The sequence below is a fragment of the Scylla paramamosain genome, chromosome 18 (assembly GCF_035594125.1).
Source record: "Scylla paramamosain isolate STU-SP2022 chromosome 18, ASM3559412v1, whole genome shotgun sequence".
In the NCBI taxonomy this organism is placed as follows: Eukaryota; Metazoa; Arthropoda; class Malacostraca; order Decapoda; family Portunidae; genus Scylla; species Scylla paramamosain.
The window spans coordinates 17,452,891-17,474,649 of record NC_087168.1 but is presented as its reverse complement, the minus strand read 5'-3'; the positions used below and the strand labels follow the sequence as shown (position 1 = coordinate 17,474,649).

The following is a 21,759-nucleotide window of genomic DNA, read 5'->3' as shown; positions in this document are numbered from 1 at the left end:
CCAGTCAATAACCTAACTTAACGTAACCCAGCCTAGCACAATAATGGTCCCAGTATATAACGAACAAACATAACATACAGCGCGTCAGAAGGAAGGCCTGTTAGCGTTGTTTACTCAGTGCTTGCCTTGAACGTGTCGGTGATGCAACAACATTCCCGCGTCGCTCTTCTGAAAAAGGAAAAACACACAAGTGAGTTTACAGTATTTGAGAGTTTATGTATGCACTGTCCCACTGAAGAGAAGGAACGCAAAGGGAAGAGGGAAAAAAAAACAGCAACAGACCTATTGGCTCTTACGGGGAAAATGATGCTAATGAGAGATGTAAGATAATAAGGAGAGGAAGAAGAAGAAGAAGAAAAAGGAGAGAGAGAGAGAGAGAGAGAGAGAGAGAGAGAGAGAGAGAGAGAGAGAGAGAGAGAGAGAGAGAGAGAGAGAGAGAGAGAGAAGAGGGAGGGAAGAGGAAAAGGAAAAAAGAAGAGGAAGTACAGAATGAGAAGGAAGGCGTGGGAAGAGAATGAAACGAAAGAGAAAATGAGAGAGAGAGAGAGAGAGAGAGAGAGAGAGAGAGAGAGAGAGAGAGAGAGAGAGAGAGAGAGAGAGAGAGAGAGAGAGAGAGAGAGAGAGAATCTTTCATTAATATGTGCATTATATCCTTAACAAATTAATTTCTAAACATCCTTTCATAAATAAAGAGACTCTTCACTTAGCAAATTACAAAAGAAATTGACATGAAAAAAATAAATAAATAAAGATGTATTATTCCTTGCAGTATTTTTTTATTGATCAGAGAAAAATAAAGAAATAAATGAAAATAAATATAAAAAAAATACTATAAGAATTATTTAAGATTAGTTGAAAATTAGTCTTCTATATAATACGTCAGCTCAGAAGTGATTAAATACAATGAATAATACAGATACAGTAATTATTATGGATTGTTGTGAAGTTATTTCAACGCTAACAAAAACAGTAATCCAAAATGATCTTTTTTTTTTTCTTTTCTTTTCTTAATGTTTTCGCATCTTGATTTCTTTTTGTGTTTTCTATTTTCTCTTTTTTTATGGTAACGTGCTCTCTCTCTCTCTCTCTCTCTCTCTCTCTCTCTCTCTCTCTCTCTCTCTCTCTCTCTCTCTCTCTCTTACGTCCCTTCCTCCCTTCTACTCCCTCCTTTCCTTCTTCCCTCCCTCCCTCCCTCTTTCCTCCCCTCCCTCTCTTGCCCTTTCCTCTTCCACACACATCCTTCACACCTCCACATGTTCCTCCTCCCACACACCACACACACACACACACACACACACACACACACTTTAATTTACTACCAGTGCCGAAGCTCCACCAACATACTTTAAATAGTACAAACAGATTACTTTTTTTTTTGTCCCTGATCTAGATAATGGAGTTTTAATGACCTACACGTCAGTAGAGATTAGTTATGCTTGGCCGGGCGCGGGTGTGAAGGTGAGTGTGTGTGTGTGTGTGTGTGTGTGTGTGTGTGTGTGTGTGTGTGTGTGTGTGTGTGTGTGTGTGTGTGTGTGTGTAAGTAGTATGACACGTAATCTTATTTTTTTAAAGATGGGTGGATTGACAGACAGGCAGATAGACAGGAAAGCAGACAGACAGATAAGCAGACAGGCAATTAGGCAGGTAGGCAGGCAGGTGGGAAGATAGGTGAGTTGGTAGATTTTTTTTTTTTTTATGTAGGAAGGACACTGGCCAAGGGCAAAAATCTAAATAAAAAAAATATTGCTAGTTATCTTACACTCAACACACAAAAATTCCAACAAAACTCACTCATACACACTCTAAACACCCAAAACACACCTAAAACGCACCAAAATACCCACAAAAACTCAAACAAACACACTCAAAACATCCCAAAACACACTCAAAACACTCTCAATACACCAAAAATACCCGCAAAACTCACTCAAACACACTTAAAACACCCAAAAACACACTTAAAACAACCCAAAACACACCCAAAACACCCCAAAATGCCCACAAAACTCATCCCAAACACACGCAAAACACGCTTAAATCATCCAAAACACCCACATCACCACAGAATACGGCCTGCACACACCCAAACGCACTCAGAACATCCCCACACACACTCAAATACACCCAAAAGACGTTGCACACACCCAAACTCAGCCAAAATACTTAAAACACCCAAAAAATACCCAAGACACAATCACAACACCTATATATACCCCCAAACACACCAAAGCACTCCACTATACACTCAAAACATTCCACAACACTCAAAACACGTAAAATACACTTAAAAGCAACCTAACTACACTTAAACATCCTAAATTCACCCAAAATACACTGATAACAGCTAATATACACCCAAAACACACCTAAACACACCTAACACACACTCAAAACACCCACAATACTCCTAAATACACCCAAAATACACTTAAATCACACAAAACACACCCAAATATTACAAAGAATGGCAGCGCAGGAAGGGAAACTAAGCTAAACATTGTCTTCTTAACGTTTATATGTTTTGCCTCCTACTTCTACTCCATTTCTCCTTATTTCTTCCTCCTCCTCCTCCTTTTCTCTTATTTTCCTCCTTCTACTACTAATATTTACATGCCTGAGTTTATAAACAGCTGGAAATACCTGGAAAACACTGGAAATTACTGTAAATATTGACCAAGAGACACTGGAGCCGGGCAACTCTCCCACCGTTGATGACGTCACGGGCCCGGGCGCTGGCTTACGTACGTTACATATTTCATTTTTAAAATTGACCCCTAGAAAAAATGAAGCTAGGCTGGAATGCATTATATTTTCTGAATTGACAATTACTTTAATTAATATTCACAATATCAAAACATCTCCAGCCTGAGTAGTTGTAAAGAAATATGAACAGAAATATAGAAAAAGTGTTGGAACCTTTGACACCATTAAAACCATTCAAAAGTCCGCCCATTTCACTTTGCACCATTAAAAAAACATTTTAAAAAATCTGAACTATTTTTTCAAGCAATGCAAAGCTAGTTACAAGCTGAAATAGAGAAATAAAGAATGTAAAAAATGGCCAAATCACCACTTTTAACGGGACTAAAAACAATTTCAAAATGCACATACTCAACTCAACAGGAACGCAAAATATTTTAAAAATCATACACGATTTTTTAAAGTAATAAAAGCTTCACTACAGCCTCAAATAAAAAAAGCCAAGAACCGGGGTATGTAAAAATAACCGTGAAAACGGCCCTATATTTACGTTAAAAAACTGCAGAAAATTCAGCCCATTTACTTCACTGTATGCAAGAAAAACACTTCAACAGCAACGAAATATTTTTACAAACCATAAAAACTTACTATAGAAGCCAAATAAAATAATTCAAGAAAATATAAAAAAAATATTGGAACCCACAGGCCGGAACAGGTCCTCTGCCCCGACCTCAGTGGAGGAGCCGGCGGCCATGTTGCCTTATTTATTGCTTCGTGACACCAAAACTAGGAAATGGCGGATATATCTGATCAGCGGATATGAAAGCTAGACAATTGACTATCTTGTGACATGTTAGGCTTACAATAAGTGAGAGAGACGAAGCAAATAATGACTGAAAACACTGATGCCCTGCATGTACCTCAGCTGACGGCTTGTTTACATATTGACGACTCTTCAATATTCGCCTAAATTTCCAGCTGTTTCCAGACTCAGACGTAAACAAAACCTAAAAATAAATAAATAACCCCATAAAATACCTAAATAACGAACAAAAACTTGAATAAACCGCTACAAGACACTACAGGGAGGAGGAAGGTGGTGCTGGGAAGGCAGTAAGGCTGACTGAGGGTAGGCAGGCGCCACTGGGCTCACTTTACGTACTCGTGGCTTTCTGGTGATGTGTGGTGGTGCTTAGTACAGGGAGAAGCAGCCGGGAATACGGAAACACTTATTACCAGAGTGTGTGGGGCAAGACTGACCAGCGCCGGCCAAACACTGCAGCCAGCCGCTCGCCCTACCAAGCGCCACCTGACTCTGCTCATCCACCAACACACACACACACACACACACGCAAAAGTTGACATATTATCAAGTAATAATTCAAATAATAAAAATACCCTCACTGACGTTTCCCCAGTGAACACTCCCTACGTGATTATGATTCGAAATTTCACTCACTGCTGCACCGCGTCACCGCAGCAAACTCACGAACCAGCGCAGGATAGGATTAACTAACTCTCTCTCTCCCTCTCTCTCTCTCTCCTTACGACTGTTTCCTAATGCCAGAAAGATGATTAGCAGGGTTTTCAAAAGCGTTTACCTTATTAACTAGACTGAACTAGAACCGTAAAAACACCATTAAAAACCTGTGTCACTTCGACTAAAAAGCTTTTAAAAGCATATTTCTCGTGTTAGTATTGTAGAAATGTTAATCTGTCAGTGGAACCTTAAAAAACATACTTGAAAATCCATGTAACTACTGAGAGAGAGAGAGAGAGAGAGAGAGAGAGAGAAGAGAGAGAGAGAGAGAGAGAGAGAGAGAGAGAGAATCCAAAACAACCAATAACACAGAGTACACCTCACACACACCGAAATACACTCAAAACACCCCAACACACTCAAACACACTCAAAAGACCCCGCATACATCCAAACCACCCCCACACACATTCAGATACACTCAAAAGACTTCATACACACCCAAAACACCTCCACACACACTCAAATACACTCAAAAAACCCCCCATACACACCCAAAACATCCCCCACACTCAAATACACTCAAAACACGCCCGACACTCTCAAAAGACCCCATACACACCCAAAACACCCCCACACACTCAAATACACTGAAAAGACTCTATACACAGCCAAAACACCCCCACACACACTCAAATACACTCAAAAGATTTCATACACACCCAAAACACCCCACACACTCAAATACACTCAAAATCTTTTCGACTCATAATGGAAATTGTTGAAATCATTGATGTGGTTTTGTGTGCGTGTCTCTCTCTCTCTCTCTCTCTCTCTCTCTCTCTCTCTCTCTCTCTCTCTCTCTCTTAGTAGGATTAAAAGCAGTAATAATTTTAATGTTTATTGTCACCCCTGGCATAAACAAGTAACAGAAAAACACTAGGCTAACTTTAAAACTCTCAATTTAAGCCTTTCTTCGGCCTTATAACTGTATTTAAGATTTCTCCTTCCTTCAACAAACCTAAAATACTCAAAACAACATTAAAACAGCCTAAAAACACCTATAAACACTTAAAACTGCCTTCAAACACTAAAAAACGAATTCTCATCTCGTATCTCGAAGCCTCGGTCCAAATATTCAGTGGTCTGACCAGAGAAGCGCTCAGTATTGAAGGAATTTTCTGCATTTCCTTCACCTCCAGGCCTCCCTCCTTCACTGCCCCTCCTTCAGGCATCCCCAAGGCTCCTTCACCCCTCTCCGTGTGGTATCCCAACCTCTGCAACCTGAAATATTAGGAGAAATGTTAGTCTTAGGATGTCAAGTCTTCTCTCGCCCTCTCTCCTTCCTAGGGATTGAAAAAGAGCGGGAAATTTGAATATTTATGAGTGCACTGGTGTGTGTGTGTGTGTGTGTGTGTGTGTGTGTGCGTGTGTGTGTTATTGCTGGTGATCTCTCTCTCTCTCTCTCTCTCTCTCTCTCTCTCTCTCTCTCTCTCTCTCTCTCTCTCTCTCTTCTCTCTCTCTCTCTCTCTCTCTCCTCTCTCTCTCAGTAGTTGCACTTTATAAAACACTTTATAAACACTGAAATGTCCTGCAATTTCTGAGTCCCTAGGAAAGAGAGAGCGCAAAACTCACCCAAACACATCCAAAACACACTCAACACATCCAAAACACACTCAAAACATCCAAAACACACTCAACACATCCAAAAACACACCCAAAACACTCTCAACATACCAAAATACCCACAGAACTCACCCAAACACACTCAAAACACTCAAAACACACCCAAAACACCACAAAATACCCACAAAACTCATCTAAACACACCCAAACTCACCTAAAATACACCAAAAAAAAATCAAAACACACTCACAACACCTCAGTAAATTCCCAAACGCACCAAAACTCCCCACAACACTCAAAACATCGTAAACTACACTTAAACACCCAAAATTCACCCAAAACACCAATAACAGCTAATATACACCCAAACCACTCCTAAACACACCTAAGACACGCTCAAAACACCCGCAACACTCCTAAATACACCCAAAACACACTTGAAACATCCATAACAGACAGACAGACAGACGAACAACCACCACCACCACCACCACGACAACAACAACAACAACAACAACAGCAACAGCATTAACCTGTCCACAAGCTCATCAAACGTCTCTTCTTTGCTGGAGGAGGAGGAGGAGGAGGAGGAGGAAAAGGAGGAGGAAAAGGAGGAGGAAGAAGAGGAGGAAGAGGGTGGGAGGGGGGACGTACAGGCCTGCCACACTACAGTAAGCAGGCTGGCGCTGTTCTGGGGGTCACCTGGCTCACTGAGGGGGGAAGAGTTGGGCAGGTAATATCAAGCTTTTCTCTCTTCCTAATGCAAGAAATAAGCTTTTTCCTTATCCTAGTATTAAATTTAAGCTTCTTTTCTTCTGGTGACCTAAAATACTTAAAACACATTAATAAACGCTAGGATAATTTTAAAATAATTTAAGCTTTTTTCCGGGCCTTATTACTGTATTTAAGCTTTCTCCTCCCTCCCACAAACCTACAATCCTCAAAACAACATTAAAACAGCCTAAAAGCACCTACAAACACTTAAAACTGCCTTGAAACACTAAAAAACGGATTCTCACCTCGTATCTCGAAGCCTCAGCTCAAATATTCAATGAAGGATGGTCCTGAGCAGAGAAGCGATCAGTATTAGAGGTATTTTCTGCATTTCCTTCACCTCCAAGACTCCCTCCTTCACTCTCCCTCCTTCAGGCATCCCCAACGCTCCTTCACCCTTTCCGTGTGGTATCTGAAGCTCTGCACCCTGTAATATTAGGAGAAATGTTAGTCTTAGTATGTCAAGTTTTCTCTCGCCCTCTCTCCTTCCTAGTTATTGAAAAAGTGCGTAAAATTTGAATGTTTATGAGTGCACTGATGTGTGTGTGTGTGTGTGTGTGTGTGTGTTATTGCTAGTGACTCTCTCTCTCTCTCTCTCTCTCTCTCTCTCTCTCTCTCTCTCTCTCTCTCTCTCTCTCTCTCTCTCTCTCTCTCAGTAGTTGCACTTTATAAAACACTTTATAAACAAAAAAATGTCCTGCACTTTCTGAGTCCCTAGGAAGGAGAGAGCGCAAAACTCACCCAGACACACCCAAAACACACTCAAAACATCCAAAACACACTCAAAACACTCTCAACACCCCAAAATACCCACAAAACTCACTCATACACACTCTAAACACCCAAAACACACCTAAAACGCACCAAAATATCCACAATACTCAAACAAACACATTCAAAACATCCAAAACACACTCAAAACACTCTCAGTACACCAAAATACCCACAGAACTCACTCAAACACACTCAAAACACACAAATCACACCCAAAACACCCCAAAATACCCACAAAACTCATCCAAACACACGCAAAACACGCTTAAATCATCCAAAAACACCACATTACCACAAAATACGGCCTGCACACACCCAAACGCACTCAGAACACCCCCATACACACTCAAATACACCCAAAAGACCCTGCACACACCGAAACTCAGCCAAAATACTTAAAACACCCAAAATATACCCAAGACAAAATCACAACACCTATATATACCCCCAAACACACCAAAGCACTCCACTATACACTCAAAACATTCCACAACACTCAAAACGCGTAAAATACACTTAAAAGCAACCCAACTACACTTAAACATCCTAAATTCACCCAAAATACACTGATAACAGCTAATATACACCCTAAACACACCTAAAACACACCTAACACACACTCAAAACACCCACAACACTCCTAAATACACCCAACATACACTTAAATCACACAAAACACACCAAATATTATAAAGAATGGCAGCGCAGGAAGGGAAACTAAGCTAAACATTGTCTTCTTAACGTTTATATGTTTTGCCTCCTCCTACTTCTACTCCATTTCTCCTTATTTCTTCCTCCTCCTCCTCCTTTTCTCTTATTTTCCTCCTTCTACTACTAATATCTACGTGCCTGAGTTTATAAACAGCTGGAAATACCTGGAAAACACTGGAAATTACTGTAAATATTGACCAAGAGACACTGGAGCCGGGAAACTCCCCCACCGTTGATGACGTCACGGGCCCAGCCGCTGGCTTACGTACGTTACGTATTTTATTTTAAAATTGACCCCTAGAAAAAATGAAGCTAGGCTGGAATGCATTATATTTTCTGAATTGACAATTACTTTAATTAATATTCACAATATCAAAACATCTCCAGCCTGAGTAGTTGTAAAGAAATATGAACGGAAATATAGAAAAAGTATTGGAACCTTTGACACCATTAAAACCATTCAAAAGTCCGCCCATTTTCACTTTGCACCATTAAAAAAACATTTTTAAAAAATCTGAACTATTTTTTCAAGCAATGCAAAGCTAGTTACAAGCTGAAATAGAGAAATAAAGAATGTAAAAAAATGGCCAAATCACCACTTTTAACGGGACTAAAAACAATTTCAAAAATGCAAATACTCAACTCAACAGGAACGCGAAACATTTTAAAAATCATACACGATTTTTTAAAGTAATAAAAGCTTCACTATAGCCTCAAATAAAAAAGCCAAGAACTGGGGTGGGTAGAAATAACCATGAAAACGGCCCTATATTTACGTTAAAAAACTGCAGAAAATTCAGCCCATTTACTTCACTGAAGCAAGAAAAACACTTCAACAGCAACGAAATATTTTTACAAACCATAAAAACTTACTATAAAAGCCAAATAAAATAATTAAGGAAAATATAGAAAAATATTGGAACCCACAGGCCGGAACAGGTCCTCGGCCCCGACCTCAGTGGAGGAGCCGGCGGCCATGTTGCCTTATTTATTGCTTCGTGACACCAAAACTAGGAAATGGCAGATATATCTGACCAGCGGATATGAACGCTAGACAAGTGCCTCTATCTTGTGACATGTTAGGCTTACAATAAGCGAGAGACGAAGCAAATAATGACTGAAAACACTGACGCCCTGGCTGTACCTCCGCTGACGGCTTGTTTACATATTGACGACTCTTCAATATTCGCATAAATTTCCAGCTGTTTCCAGACTCAGACGTAAACAAAACCTAAAAATAAATAAATAACTCCATAAAATACCTAAATACCGAACAAAAACTTTAATAAACCGCTACTAGACACTACAGGGAGGAGGAAGGTGATGCTGGAAAGGCAGTAAGGCTGACTGAGAGTAGGCTGGCGCCACTGGGCTCACCTTACGTACTCGTGGCTTTCTGGTGATGTGTGGTGGTGCTTAGTACAGGGAGAAGCAGCCGGGAATACGGAAACACTTATTATCAGAGTGTGTGGGGCAAGACTGACCAGCGCCGGCCAAAACACTGCAGCCACCCGCTCGCCCTACCAAGCGCCACCTGACTCTGCTCCTCCACCAACACACACACACACACACACACATACACTCACGCAAAAGTTGACATATTATCAAGTAATAATTCAAATAATAAAAATACCCTCACTGACGTTTCCCCAGTGAACACTCCCTATGTGATTATGATTCGAAATTTCACTCACTGCTGAACCGCGTCATCGCAGCAAACTCACGAACCAGCGCAGGATAGGATTAACTAACATGCTCTCTACTCTCTCTCTCTCTCTCTCTCTCTCTCTCTCTCTCTCTCTCTCTCTCTTACGACTGTTTCCTAATGCCAGAAAGATGATTAGCAGGGTTTTCAAAAGCGTTTATCTTATTAACTAGACTGAACTAGAACCGTAAAAAACACCATTAAAAACCTGTGTCACTTCGACTAGAGGCTTTTAAAAGCATATTTCTCGTGTTAGTATTGTAGAAATGTTAATCTGTCAGTGGAACCGTAAAAACATACTTGAAAATCCATGTAACTACTGAGAGAGAGAGAGAGAGAGAGAGAGAGAGAGAGAGAGAGAGAGAGAGAGAGAGAGAGAGAGAGAGAGAGAGAGAGAGAGAATCCAAAACTACCAATAACACAGAGTACACCCCACACACACCGAAATACACTCAAAACACCCCAACACACTCAAACACACTCAAAAGACCCCGCACACATCCAAAACACCCCCACACACATTCAGATACACTCAAAAGACTTCATACACACCCAAAACACCTCCACACACACTCAAATACACTCAAAAAACCCCATACACACCCAAAACATCCCCCACACTCAAATACACTCAAAACACCCCGCACACACCCAGAACACCCCCCACACTCTCAAAAGACCCCATACACACCCAAAACACCCCCACACACTCAAATACACTCGAGACTCAATACACACCCAAAACACCGCACACACACTCAAATACAGTCAAAAGACCCCATACACACCCAGAACACCACCACACACATTCAAATACACACTCAAAAGATTTCATACACACCCAAAAACACCCCACACACTCAAATACACTCAAAATCTTTTCGTCTCATAATGGAAAGTGTTGAAATCATTGATGTGCTTTTGTGTGCGTGTCTCTCTCTCTCTCTCTCTCTCTCTCTCTCTCTCTCTCTCTCTCTCTCTCTCTCTCTCTTGGTGGGATTAAAAGCAGTAATAATTTTAATGTTTATTGTCACCCCTGGCATAAACAAGTAACAGAAAAACACTAGGCTAACTTTAAAACATTCAATTTAAGCCTTTCTTCGGCCTTATAACTGTATTTAAGATTTCTCCTTCCTTCAACAAACCTAAAATACTCAAAACAACATTAAAACAGCCTAAAAACACCTATAAACACTTAAAACTGCCTTCAAACACTAAAAAACGAATTCTCATCTCGTATCTCGAAGCCTCGGTCCAAATATTCAGTGGAGTCTGACCAGAGAAGCGCTCAGTATTGAAGGAATTTTCTGCATTTCCTTCACCTCCAGGCCTCCCTCCTTCACTGCCCCTCCTTCAGGCATCCCCAAGGCTCCTTCACCCCTCTCCGTGTGGTATCCCAACCTCTGCAACCTGAAATATTAGGAGAAATGTTAGTCTTAGGATGTCAAGTCTTCTCTCGCCCTCTCTCCTTCCTAGGGATTGAAAAAGAGCGGGAAATTTGAATATTTATGAGTGCACTGGTGTGTGTGTGTGTGTGTGTGTGTGTGTGTGTGTGTGTGTGTGTGTGTTATTGCTAGTGATCTCTCTCTCTCTCTCTCTCTCTCTCTCTCTCTCTCTCTCTCTCTCTCTCTCTCTCTCTCTCTCTCTCTCTCTCTCTCTCTCTCTCTCTCTCTCAGTAGTTGCACTTTATAAAACACTTTATAAACACTGAAATGTCCTGCAATTTCTGAGTCCCTAGGAAAGAGAGAGCGCAAAACTCACCCAAACACATCCAAAACACACTCAACACATCCAAAACACACTCAAAACATCCAAAACACACTCAACACATCCAAAACACACCCAAAACACTCTCAACACACCAAAATACCCACAAAACTCACCCAAACACACTCAAAACACTCAAAACACACCCAAAACACCACAAAATACCCACAAAACTCATCTAAACACACCCAAACTCACCTAAAATACACCAAAAAAAAACTCAAAACACACTCACAACACCTCAGTAAATTCCCAAACGCACCAAAACTCCCCACAACACTCAAAACATCGTAAACTACACTTAAACACCCAAAATTTACCCAAAACACTGATAACAGCTAATATACACCCAAACCACTCCTAAACACACCTAAGACACGCTCAAAACATCCGCAACACTCCTAAATACACCCAAAACACACTTGAAACATCCATAACAGACAGACAGACAGACGAACAACCACCACCACCAGCACCACCACCACGACAACAACAACAACAACAACAACAACAACAACAGCATTAACCTGTCCACCAGCTCATCAAACGTCTCTTCTTTGCTGGAGGAGGAGGAGGAGGAGGAGGAGGAGGAGGAGGAGGAGGAAAAGGAGGAGGAAGAGGAGGAGGAGGAAGAGGAGGAAGAGGGTGGGAGGGGGGACGTACAGGCTTGCCACACCATAGTAGGCAGGCTGGCGCTGTTCTGGGGGTCACCTGGCTCACTGAGGGGGGAAGAGTTGGGCAGGTAATATCAAGCTTTTCTCTCTTCCTAATGCAAGAAATAAGCTTTTTCCTTATCCTAGTATTAAATTTAAGCTTCCTTTCTTCTGGTGACCTAAAATACTTAAAACACATTAATAAACGCTAGGATAATTTTAAAATAATTTAAGCTTTTTTCCGGGCCTTATTACTGTATTTAAGCTTTCTCCTCCCTCCCACAAACCTACAATCCTCAAAACAACATTAAAACAGCCTAAAAACACCTACAAACACTTAAAACTGCTTTGAAACACTAAAAAACGGATTCTCACCTCGTATCTCGAAGCCTCAGCTCAAATATTCAATAAAGGATGGTCTGAGCAGAGAAGCGTTCAGTATTAGAGGTATTTTCTGCATTTCCTTCACCTCCAAGCCTCCCTCCTTCACTCTCCCTCCTTCAGGCATCCCCAACGCTCCTTCACCCCCTTCCGTGTGGTATCTCAAGCTCTGCACCCTGTAATATTAGGAGAAATGTTAGTCTTAGTATGTCAAGTCTTCTCTCGCCCTCTCTCCTTCCTAGTTATTGAAAAAGTGCGTAAAATTTGAATGTTTATGAGTGCACTGGTGTGTGTGTGTGTGTGTGTGTGTGTGTGTGTGTGTGTGTTATTGCTAGTGATTCTCTCTCTCTCTCTCTCTCTCTCTCTCTCTCTCTCTCTCTCTCTCTCTCTCTCTCTCTCTCTCTCTGTCTCTCTCTCTCTCAGTAGTTGCACTTTATAAAACACTTTATAAACAAAAAAATGTCCTGCACTTTCCGAGTCCCTAGGAAGGAGAGAGCGCAAAACTCACCCAAACACACCCAAAACACACTCAAAACATCCAAAACACATTCAAAACACTCTCAATACACCAAAATACCCACAGAACTCACTCAAACACACTCAAAACACACAAACCACACCCAAAACACCCCAAAATACCCACAAAACTCATCCAAACGCACGCAAAACACGCTTAAATCATCCAAAACACCCACATCACCACAGAATACGGCCTGCACACACCCAAACGCACTCAGAACACCCCCATACACACTCAAATACACCCAAAAGACCCTGCACACACCGAAACTCAACCAAAATACTTATAACACCCAAAATATACCCAAGACAAAATCACAACACCTATATATACCCCCAAACACACCAAAGCACTCCACTATACACTCAAAACATTCCACAACACTCAAAACGCGTAAAATACACTTAAAAGCAACCCAACTACACTTAAACATCCTAAATTCACCCAAAATACACTGATAATAGCTAATATACACCCGAAACACACCTAAACACATCTAAGACACACTCAAAACACCCACAACACTCCTAAATACACCCAACATACACTTAAATCACCCAAAACACACCAAATATTACAAAGAATAGGAGCGCAGGAAGGGAAACTAAGCTAAACATTGTCTTCTTAACGTTTATATGTTTTGCCTCCTACTTCTACTCCATTTCTCCTTATTTCTTCCTCCTCCTCCTCCTTTACTCTTATTTTCCTCCTTCTACTACTAATATCTACGTGCCTGAGTTTATAAACAGCTGGAAATACCTGGAAAACACTGGAAATTACTGTAAATATTGACCAAGAGACACTGGAGCCGGGCAACTCCCCCACCGTTGATGACGTCACGGGCCCAGCCGCTGGCTTACGTACGTTACGTATTTTATTTTAAAATTGACCCCTAGAAAAAATGAAGCTAGGCTGGAATGCATTATATTTTCTGAATTGACAATTACTTTAATTAATATTCACAATATCAAAACATCTCCAGCCTGAGTAGTTGTAAAGAAATATTAACAGAAATATAGAAAAAGTATTGGAACCTTTGACACCATTAAAACCATTCAAAAGTCCGCCCATTTCACTTTGCACCATTAAAAAAACATTTTAAAAAATCTGAACTATTTTTTCAAGCAATGCAAAGCTAGTTACAAGCTGAAATAGAGAAATAAAGAATGTAAAAAATGGCCAAATCACCACTTTTAACGGGACTAAAAACCATTTCAAAATGCAAATACTCAACTCAACAGGAACGCGAAACATTTTAAAAAATCATACACGATTTTTTAAAGTAATAAAAGCTTCACTATAGCCTCAAATAAAAAAGCCAAGAACCGGGCTATGTAAAAATAACCGTGAAAACGGCCCTATACGTTGAAAAACTGCAGAAAATTCAGCCCATTTACTTCACTGAAGCAAGAAAAACACTTCAACAGCAACTAAATATTTTTACAAACCATAAAAACTTACTATAAAAGCCAAATAAAATAATTAAGGAAAATATAAAAAAATATTGGAACCCACAGGCCGGAACAGGTCCTCGGCCCCGACCTCAGTGGAGGAGCCGGCGGCCATGTTCCCTTATTTATTGCTTCGTGACACCAAAACTAGGAAATGGCAGATATATCTGACCAGCAGATATGAACGCTAGACAAGTGACTCTATCTTGTGACATGTTAGGCTTACAATAAGCGGGAGACGAAGCAAATAATGTCTGAAAACACTGACGCCCTCGCTGTACCTCCGCTGACGGCTTGTTTACATATTGACGACTCTTCAATATTCGCATAAATTTCCAGCTGTTTCCAGACTCAGACGTAAACAAAACCTAAAAATAAATAAATAACCCCATAAAATACCTAAATACCGAACAAAAACTTTAATAAACCGCTACTAGACACTACAGGGAGGAGGAAGGTGGTGCTGGGAAGGCAGTAAGGCTGACTGAGGGTAGGCTGGAACCGCTGGGCTCACCTTACGTACTCGTGGCTTTCTGGTGATGTGTGGCGGTGCTTAGTACAGGGAGAAGCAGCCGGGAATACGGAAACACTTATTACCAGAGTGTGTGGGGCAAGACTGACCAGCGCCGGCCAAAACACTGCAGCCAGCCGGTCGCCCTACCAAGCGTCACCTGACTCTGCTCCTCCACCAACACACACACACACACACACACACACACGCAAAAGTTGACATATTATCAAGTAATAATTCAAATAATATAAATACCCTCACTGACGTTTCCCCAGTGAACACTCCCTACGTGATTATGATTCGAAATTTCACTCACTGCTGCACCGCGTCATCGCAGCAAACTCACGAACCAGCGCAGGATAGGATAAACTAACATGCTTCTACTCTCTCTCTCTCTCTCTCTCTCTCTCTCTCTCTCTCTCCTTACGACTGTTTCCTAATGCCAGAAAGATGATTAGCAGGGTTTTCAAAAGCGTTCATCTTATTAACTAGTCTTAACTAAAACCGTAAAAACACCATTAATAACCTGTGTCACTTCGACTATAGGCTTTTAAAAGCATATTTCTCGTGTTAGTATTGTAGAAATGTTAATCTGTCAGTGGAACCGTAAAAACATACTTGAAAATCCATGTAACTACTGAGAGAGAGAGAGAGAGAGAGAGAGAGAGAGAGAGAGAGAGAGAGAGAGAGAGAGAGAGAGATCCAAAACAACCAATAACAGAGTACATCTCGCACACACCGAATACACCCAAAACACCCCAACACACTCAAATACACTCAAAAGACCCCGCACACACCCAAAACACCCCCACACACACTCAAATACACTCAAAAGACTTCATACACACCCAAAACACCTCCACACACACTCAAATACACTCAAAAAACCCCATACACACCCAAAACATCCCCCACACTCAAATACACTCAAAACACGCCCGACACTCTCAAAAGACCCCATACACACCCAAAACACCCCCACACACTCAAATACACTCAAAAGACCCAATACACAGCCAAAACACCCCCACACACACTCAAATACACTCAAAAGATTTCATACACACCCAAAACACCACCACACACATTCAAATACACACTCAAAAGATTTCATACACACCCAAAACACCCCACACACTCAAATACACTCAAAATCTTTTCGTCTCATAATGGAAATTGTTGAAATCATTGATATGGTTTTGTGTGCATGTCTCTCTCTCTCTCTCTCTCTCTCTCTCTCTCTCTCTCTCTCTCTCTCTCTCTCTCTCTCTTTGTGGGATTAAAAGCAGTAATAATTTTAATGTTTATTGTCACCCCTGGCATAAACAAGTAACAGAAAAACACTAGCTAACTTTAAAACTCTCAATTTAAGCCTTTCTTCGGCCTTATAACTGTATTTAAGATTTCTCCTTCCTTCAACAAACCTAAAATACTCAAAACAACATTAAAACAGCCTAAAAACACCTATAAACACTTAAAACTGCCTTCAAACACTAAAAAACGAATTCTCATCTCGTATCTCGAAGCCTCGGTCCAAATATTCAGTGGTCTGACCAGAGAAGCGCTCAGTATTGAAGGAATTTTCTGCATTTCCTTCACCTCCAGGCCTCCCTCCTTCACTGCCCCTCCTTCAGGCATCCCCAAGGCTCCTTCACCCCTCTCCGTGTGGTATCCCAACCTCTGCAACCTGAAATATTAGGAGAAATGTTAGTCTTAGGATGTCAAGTCTCTCTCGCTCTCTCTCTCCTTCCTAAGGATTGAAAAAGAGCGGGAAATTTCAATATTTATGAGTGCACTGGTGTGTGTTTGTGTGTGTGTGTGTGTTATTGCTGGTGATCTCTCTCTCTCTCTCTCTCTCTCTCTCTCTCTCTCTCTCTCTCTCTCTCTCTCTCTCTCTCTCTCTCTCTCTCAGTAGTTGCACTTTATAAAACACTTTATAAACACTGAAATGTCCTGCAATTTCTGAGTCCCTAGGAAAGAGAGAGCGCAAAACTCACCCAAACACATCCAAAACACACTCAACACATCCAAAACACACTCAAAACATCCAAAACACACTCAAAACATCCAAAACACACTCAACACATCCAAAACACACCCAAAACACTCTCAACACACCAAAATACCCACAAAACTCACCCAAACACACTCAAAACACTCAAAACACACCCAAAACACCACAAAATACTCCTCAAAACTCATCTAAACACACCCAAACTCACCTAAAATACACAAAAAAAAAACTCAAAACACACTCACAACACCTCAGTAAATTCCCAAACGCACCAAAACTCCCCACAACACTCAAAACATCGTAAACTACACTTAAACACCCAAAATTCACCCAAAACACTGATAACAGCTAATATACACCCAAACCACTCCTAAACACACCTAAGACACGCTCAAAACACCCGCAACACTCCTAAATACACCCAAAACACACTTGAAACATCCATAACAGACACACAGACAGACGAACAACCACCACCACCACCACCACCACCACGACAACAACAACAACAACAACAACAATAACAACAGCATTAACCTGTCCACCAGCTCATCAAACGTCTCTTCTTTGCTGGAGGAGGAGGAGGAGGAGGAGGAGGAGGAGGAGGAGGAAAAGGAGGAGGAAGAGGAGGAGGAGGAAGAGGAGGAAGAGGGTGGGAGGGGGACGTACAGGCCTGCCACACCATAGTAGGCAGGCTGGCGCTGTTCTGGGGTCACCTGGCTCACTGAGGGGGAAGAGTTGGGCAAGTAATATCAAGCTTTTCTCTCTTCCTAATGCAAGAAATAATCTTTTTCCTTATCCTAGTATTAAATTTAAGCTTCCTTTCTTCTGGTGACCTAAAATACTTAAAACACATTAATAAACGCTAGGATAATTTTAAAATAATTTAAGCTTTTTTCCGGGCCTTATTACTGTATTTAAGCTTTTCTTCTCCCTCCCACAAACCTACAATCCTCAAAACAACATTAAAACAGCCTAAAAACACCTACAAACACTTAAAACTGCCTTGAAACACTAAAAAACGGATTCTTACCTCGTATCTCGAAGCCTCAGCTCAAATATTCAATGAAGGATGGTCTGAGCAGAGAAGCGTTCAGTATTAGAGGTATTTTCTGCATTTCCTTCACCTCCAAGCCTCCCTCCTTCACTCTCCCTCCTTCAGGCATCCCCAACGCTCCTTCACCCCCTTCCGTATGGTATCTCAAGCTCTGCACCCTGTTATATTAGGAGAAATGTTAGTCTTAGTATGTCAAGTCTTCTCTCGCCCTCTCTCCTTCCTAGTTATTGAAAAAGTGCGTAAAATTTGAATGTTTATGAGTGCACTGGTGTGTGTGTGTGTGTGTGTGTGTGTGTGTGTGTGTGTGTGTGTGTTATTGCTAGTGACTCTCTCTCTCTCTCTCTCTCTCTCTCTCTCTCTCTCTCTCTCTCTCTCTCTCTCTCTCTCTCTCTCTCTCTCTCTCTCTCTCTCTCAGTAGTTGCACTTTATAAAACACTTTATAAACAAAAAAAATGTCCTGCACTTTCTGAGTCCCTAGGAAGGAGAGAGCGCAAAACTCACCCAAACACATCCAAAACACACTCAAAACATCCAAAACACACTCAAAACACTCTCAACACCCCAAAATACCCACAAAACTCACTCATACACACTCTAAACACCCAAAACACACCTAAAACGCACCAAAATATCCACAAAACTCAAACAAACACATTCAAAACATCCAAAACACACTCAAAACACTCTCAGTACACCAAAATACCCACAGAACTCACTCAAACACACTCAAAACACACAAACCATACCCATAACACCCCAAAATACCCACAAAACTCATCCAAACACACGCAAAACACGCTTAAATCATCTAAAACACCCACATTACCACAGAATACGGCCTGCACACACTCAAACGCACTCAGAACACACCAACACACACTCAAATACACCCAAAAGACCCTGCACACACCGAAACTCAGCCAAAATACTTAAAACACCCAAAATATACCCAAGACAAAATCACAACACCTATATATACCCCCAAACACACCAAAGCACTCCACTATACACTCAAAACATTCCACAACACTCAAAACGCGTAAAATACACTTAAAAGCAACCCAACTACACTTAAACATCCTAAATTCACCCAAAATACACTGATAACAGCTAATATACACCCCAAACACACCTAAACATACCTAACACACACTCAAAACACCCACAACACTCTTAAATACACCCAACATACACTTAAATCACCCAAAACACACCAAATAATATAAAGAATGGCAGCGCAGGAAGGGAAACTAAGCTAAACATTGTCTTCTTAACGTTTATATGTTTTGCCTCCTCCTACTTCTACTCCATTTCTCCTTATTTCTTCCTCCTCCTCCTCCTTTTCTCTTATTTTCCTCCTTCTACTACTAATATCTACGTGCCTGAGTTTATAAACAGCTGGAAATACCTGGAAAACACTGGAAATTACTGTAATTATTGACCAAGAGACACTGGAGCCGGGCAACTCCCCCACCGTTGATGACGTCACGGGCCCAGCCGCTGGCTTACGTACGTTACGTATTTTATTTTAAAATTGACCCCTAGAAAAAATGAAGCTAGGCTGGAATGCATTATATTTTCTGAATTGACAATTACTTTAATTAATATTCACAATATCAAAACATCTCCAGCCTGAGTAGTTGTAAAGAAATATGAACAGAAATATAGAAAAAGTATTGGAACCTTTGACACCATTAAAACCATTCAAAAGTCCGCCCATTTCACTTTGCACCATTAAAAAAACATTTTAAAAAATCTGAACTATTTTTTCAAGAAATGCAAAGCTAGTTACAAGCTGAAATAGAGAAATAAAGAATGTAAAAAATGGCCAAATCACCACTTTTAACGGGACTAAAAACAATTTCAAAATGCAAATACTCAACTCAACAGGAACGCGAAACATTTTAAAAATCATACACGATTTTTTAAAGTAATAAAAGCTTCACTATAGCCTCAAATAAAAAAGCCAAGAACCGGGGTATGTAAAAATAACCGTGAAAACGGCCCTATATTTACGTTAAAAAACTGCAGAAAATTCAGCCCATTTACTTCACTGAAGCAAGAAAAACACTTCAACAGCAACGAAATATTTTTACAAACCATAAAAACTTACTATAAAAGCCAAATAAAATAATTAAGGAAAATATAAAAAAATATTGGAACCCACAGGCCGGAACAGGTCCTCGGCCCCGACCTCAGTGGAGGAGCCGGCGGCCATGTTCCCTTATTTATTGCTTCGTGACACCAAAACTAGGAAATGGCAGATATATCTGACCAGCGGATATGAACGCTAGACAAGTGACTCTATCTTGTGACATGTTAGGCTTACAATAAGCGGGAGACGAAGCAAATAATGTCTGAAAACACTGACGCCCTGGCTGTACCTCCGCTAAAGGCTTGTTTACATATTGACGACTCTTCAATATTCGCATAAATTTCCAGCTGTTTCCAGACTCAGACGTAAACAAAACCTAAAAATAAATAAATAACCCCATAAAATACCTAAATACCGAACAAAAACTTTAATAAACCGCTACTAGACACTACAGGGAGGAGGAAGGTGGTGCTGGGAAGGCAGTAAGGCTGACTGAGGGTAGGCTGGAACCGCTGGGCTAACCTTACGTACTCGTGGCTCTCTGGGGATGCGTGGCGGTGCTTGGTACAGGGAGAAGCAGCCGGGAATACGGAAACACTTATTACCAGAGTGTGTGGGGCAAGACTGACCAGCGCCGGCCAAAACACTGCAGCCAGCCGGTCGCCCTACCAAGCGTCACATGACTCTGCTCCTCCACCAACACACACACACACACACACACACACACACACGCAAAAGTTGACATATTATCAAGTAATAATTCAAATAATATAAATACCCTCACTGACGTTTCCCCAGTGAACACTCCCTACGTGATTATGATTCGAAATTTCACTCACTGCTGCACCGCGTCATCGCAGCAAACTCACGAACCAGCGCAGGATAGGATTTACTAACTCTCTCTCTCTCTCTCTCTCTCTCTCTCTCTCTCTCTCTCTCTCTCTCTCTCCTTACGACTGTTTCCTAATGCCAGAAAGATGATTAGCAGGGTTTTCAAAAGCGTTTATCTTATTAACTAGACTTAACTAAAACCGTAAAAACACCATTAAAAACCTGTGTCACTTCGACTAGAGGCTTTTAAAAGCATATTTCTTGTGTTAGTATTGTAGAAATGTTAATCTGTCAGTGGAACCGTAAAAACATACTTGAAAATCCATGTAACTACTGAGAGAGAGAGAGAGAGAGAGAGAGAGAGAGAGAGAGAGAGAGAGAGAGAGAGAGAGAGAGAGAGAGAGAGAGAGATCCAAAACAACCAATAACACAGAGTACATCTCGCACACACCGTATACACCCAAACCACCCCAACACACTCAAATACACTCAAAAGACCCCGCACACACCCAAAACACCCCCACACACACTCAAATACACTCAAAAGACTTCATACACACCCAAAACATTTCCACACACACTCAAATACACTCAAAAAACCCATACACACCCGAAACATCCCCCACACTCAAATACACTCAAAACACGCCCGACACTCTCAAAAGACCCCATACACACCCAAAACACCCCCACACACTCAAATACACTGA

The 21,759-nt window shown here is 41.1% G+C and overlaps 1 protein-coding gene and 1 long non-coding RNA gene across 6 annotated transcripts in view; both read right to left on the bottom strand.

Moving 5' to 3' along the window:
• LOC135109205 (TBC1 domain family member 16-like) overlaps nt 1–15,325 on the bottom strand; it is a 111,065-nt gene extending 95,740 nt beyond the window's left edge. The window contains exons 1-2 of one of the 4 annotated variants that reach the window (XM_064020390.1): nt 15,056–15,325; nt 126–168 (exon numbers count right to left, since the gene is read on the bottom strand). The gene's annotated coding sequence lies outside the window, so the exon portion shown is untranslated. Of the gene's footprint in view, nt 1–78; nt 169–3,853; nt 4,203–9,441; nt 9,647–15,055 lie in introns of those variants that run through there. The other 3 variants (XM_064020392.1, XM_064020393.1, XM_064020391.1) reach the window with 3 other exon arrangements.
• A 1,019-nt stretch (nt 15,326–16,344) lies between these two features.
• LOC135109206 (uncharacterized) lies at nt 16,345–20,905 on the bottom strand. Of its 2 annotated transcripts, none has more exons than XR_010272610.1 (3): nt 20,750–20,905; nt 18,100–18,281; nt 16,345–16,739 (listed from the first exon to the last, which is right to left on the bottom strand). It is a non-coding gene; the product is annotated as an uncharacterized LOC135109206 (long non-coding RNA). The 2 variants fall into 2 exon arrangements; XR_010272609.1 differs by having other exon boundaries at nt 20,741–20,899.
• Between the last annotated feature and the right edge of the window lie 854 nt (nt 20,906–21,759).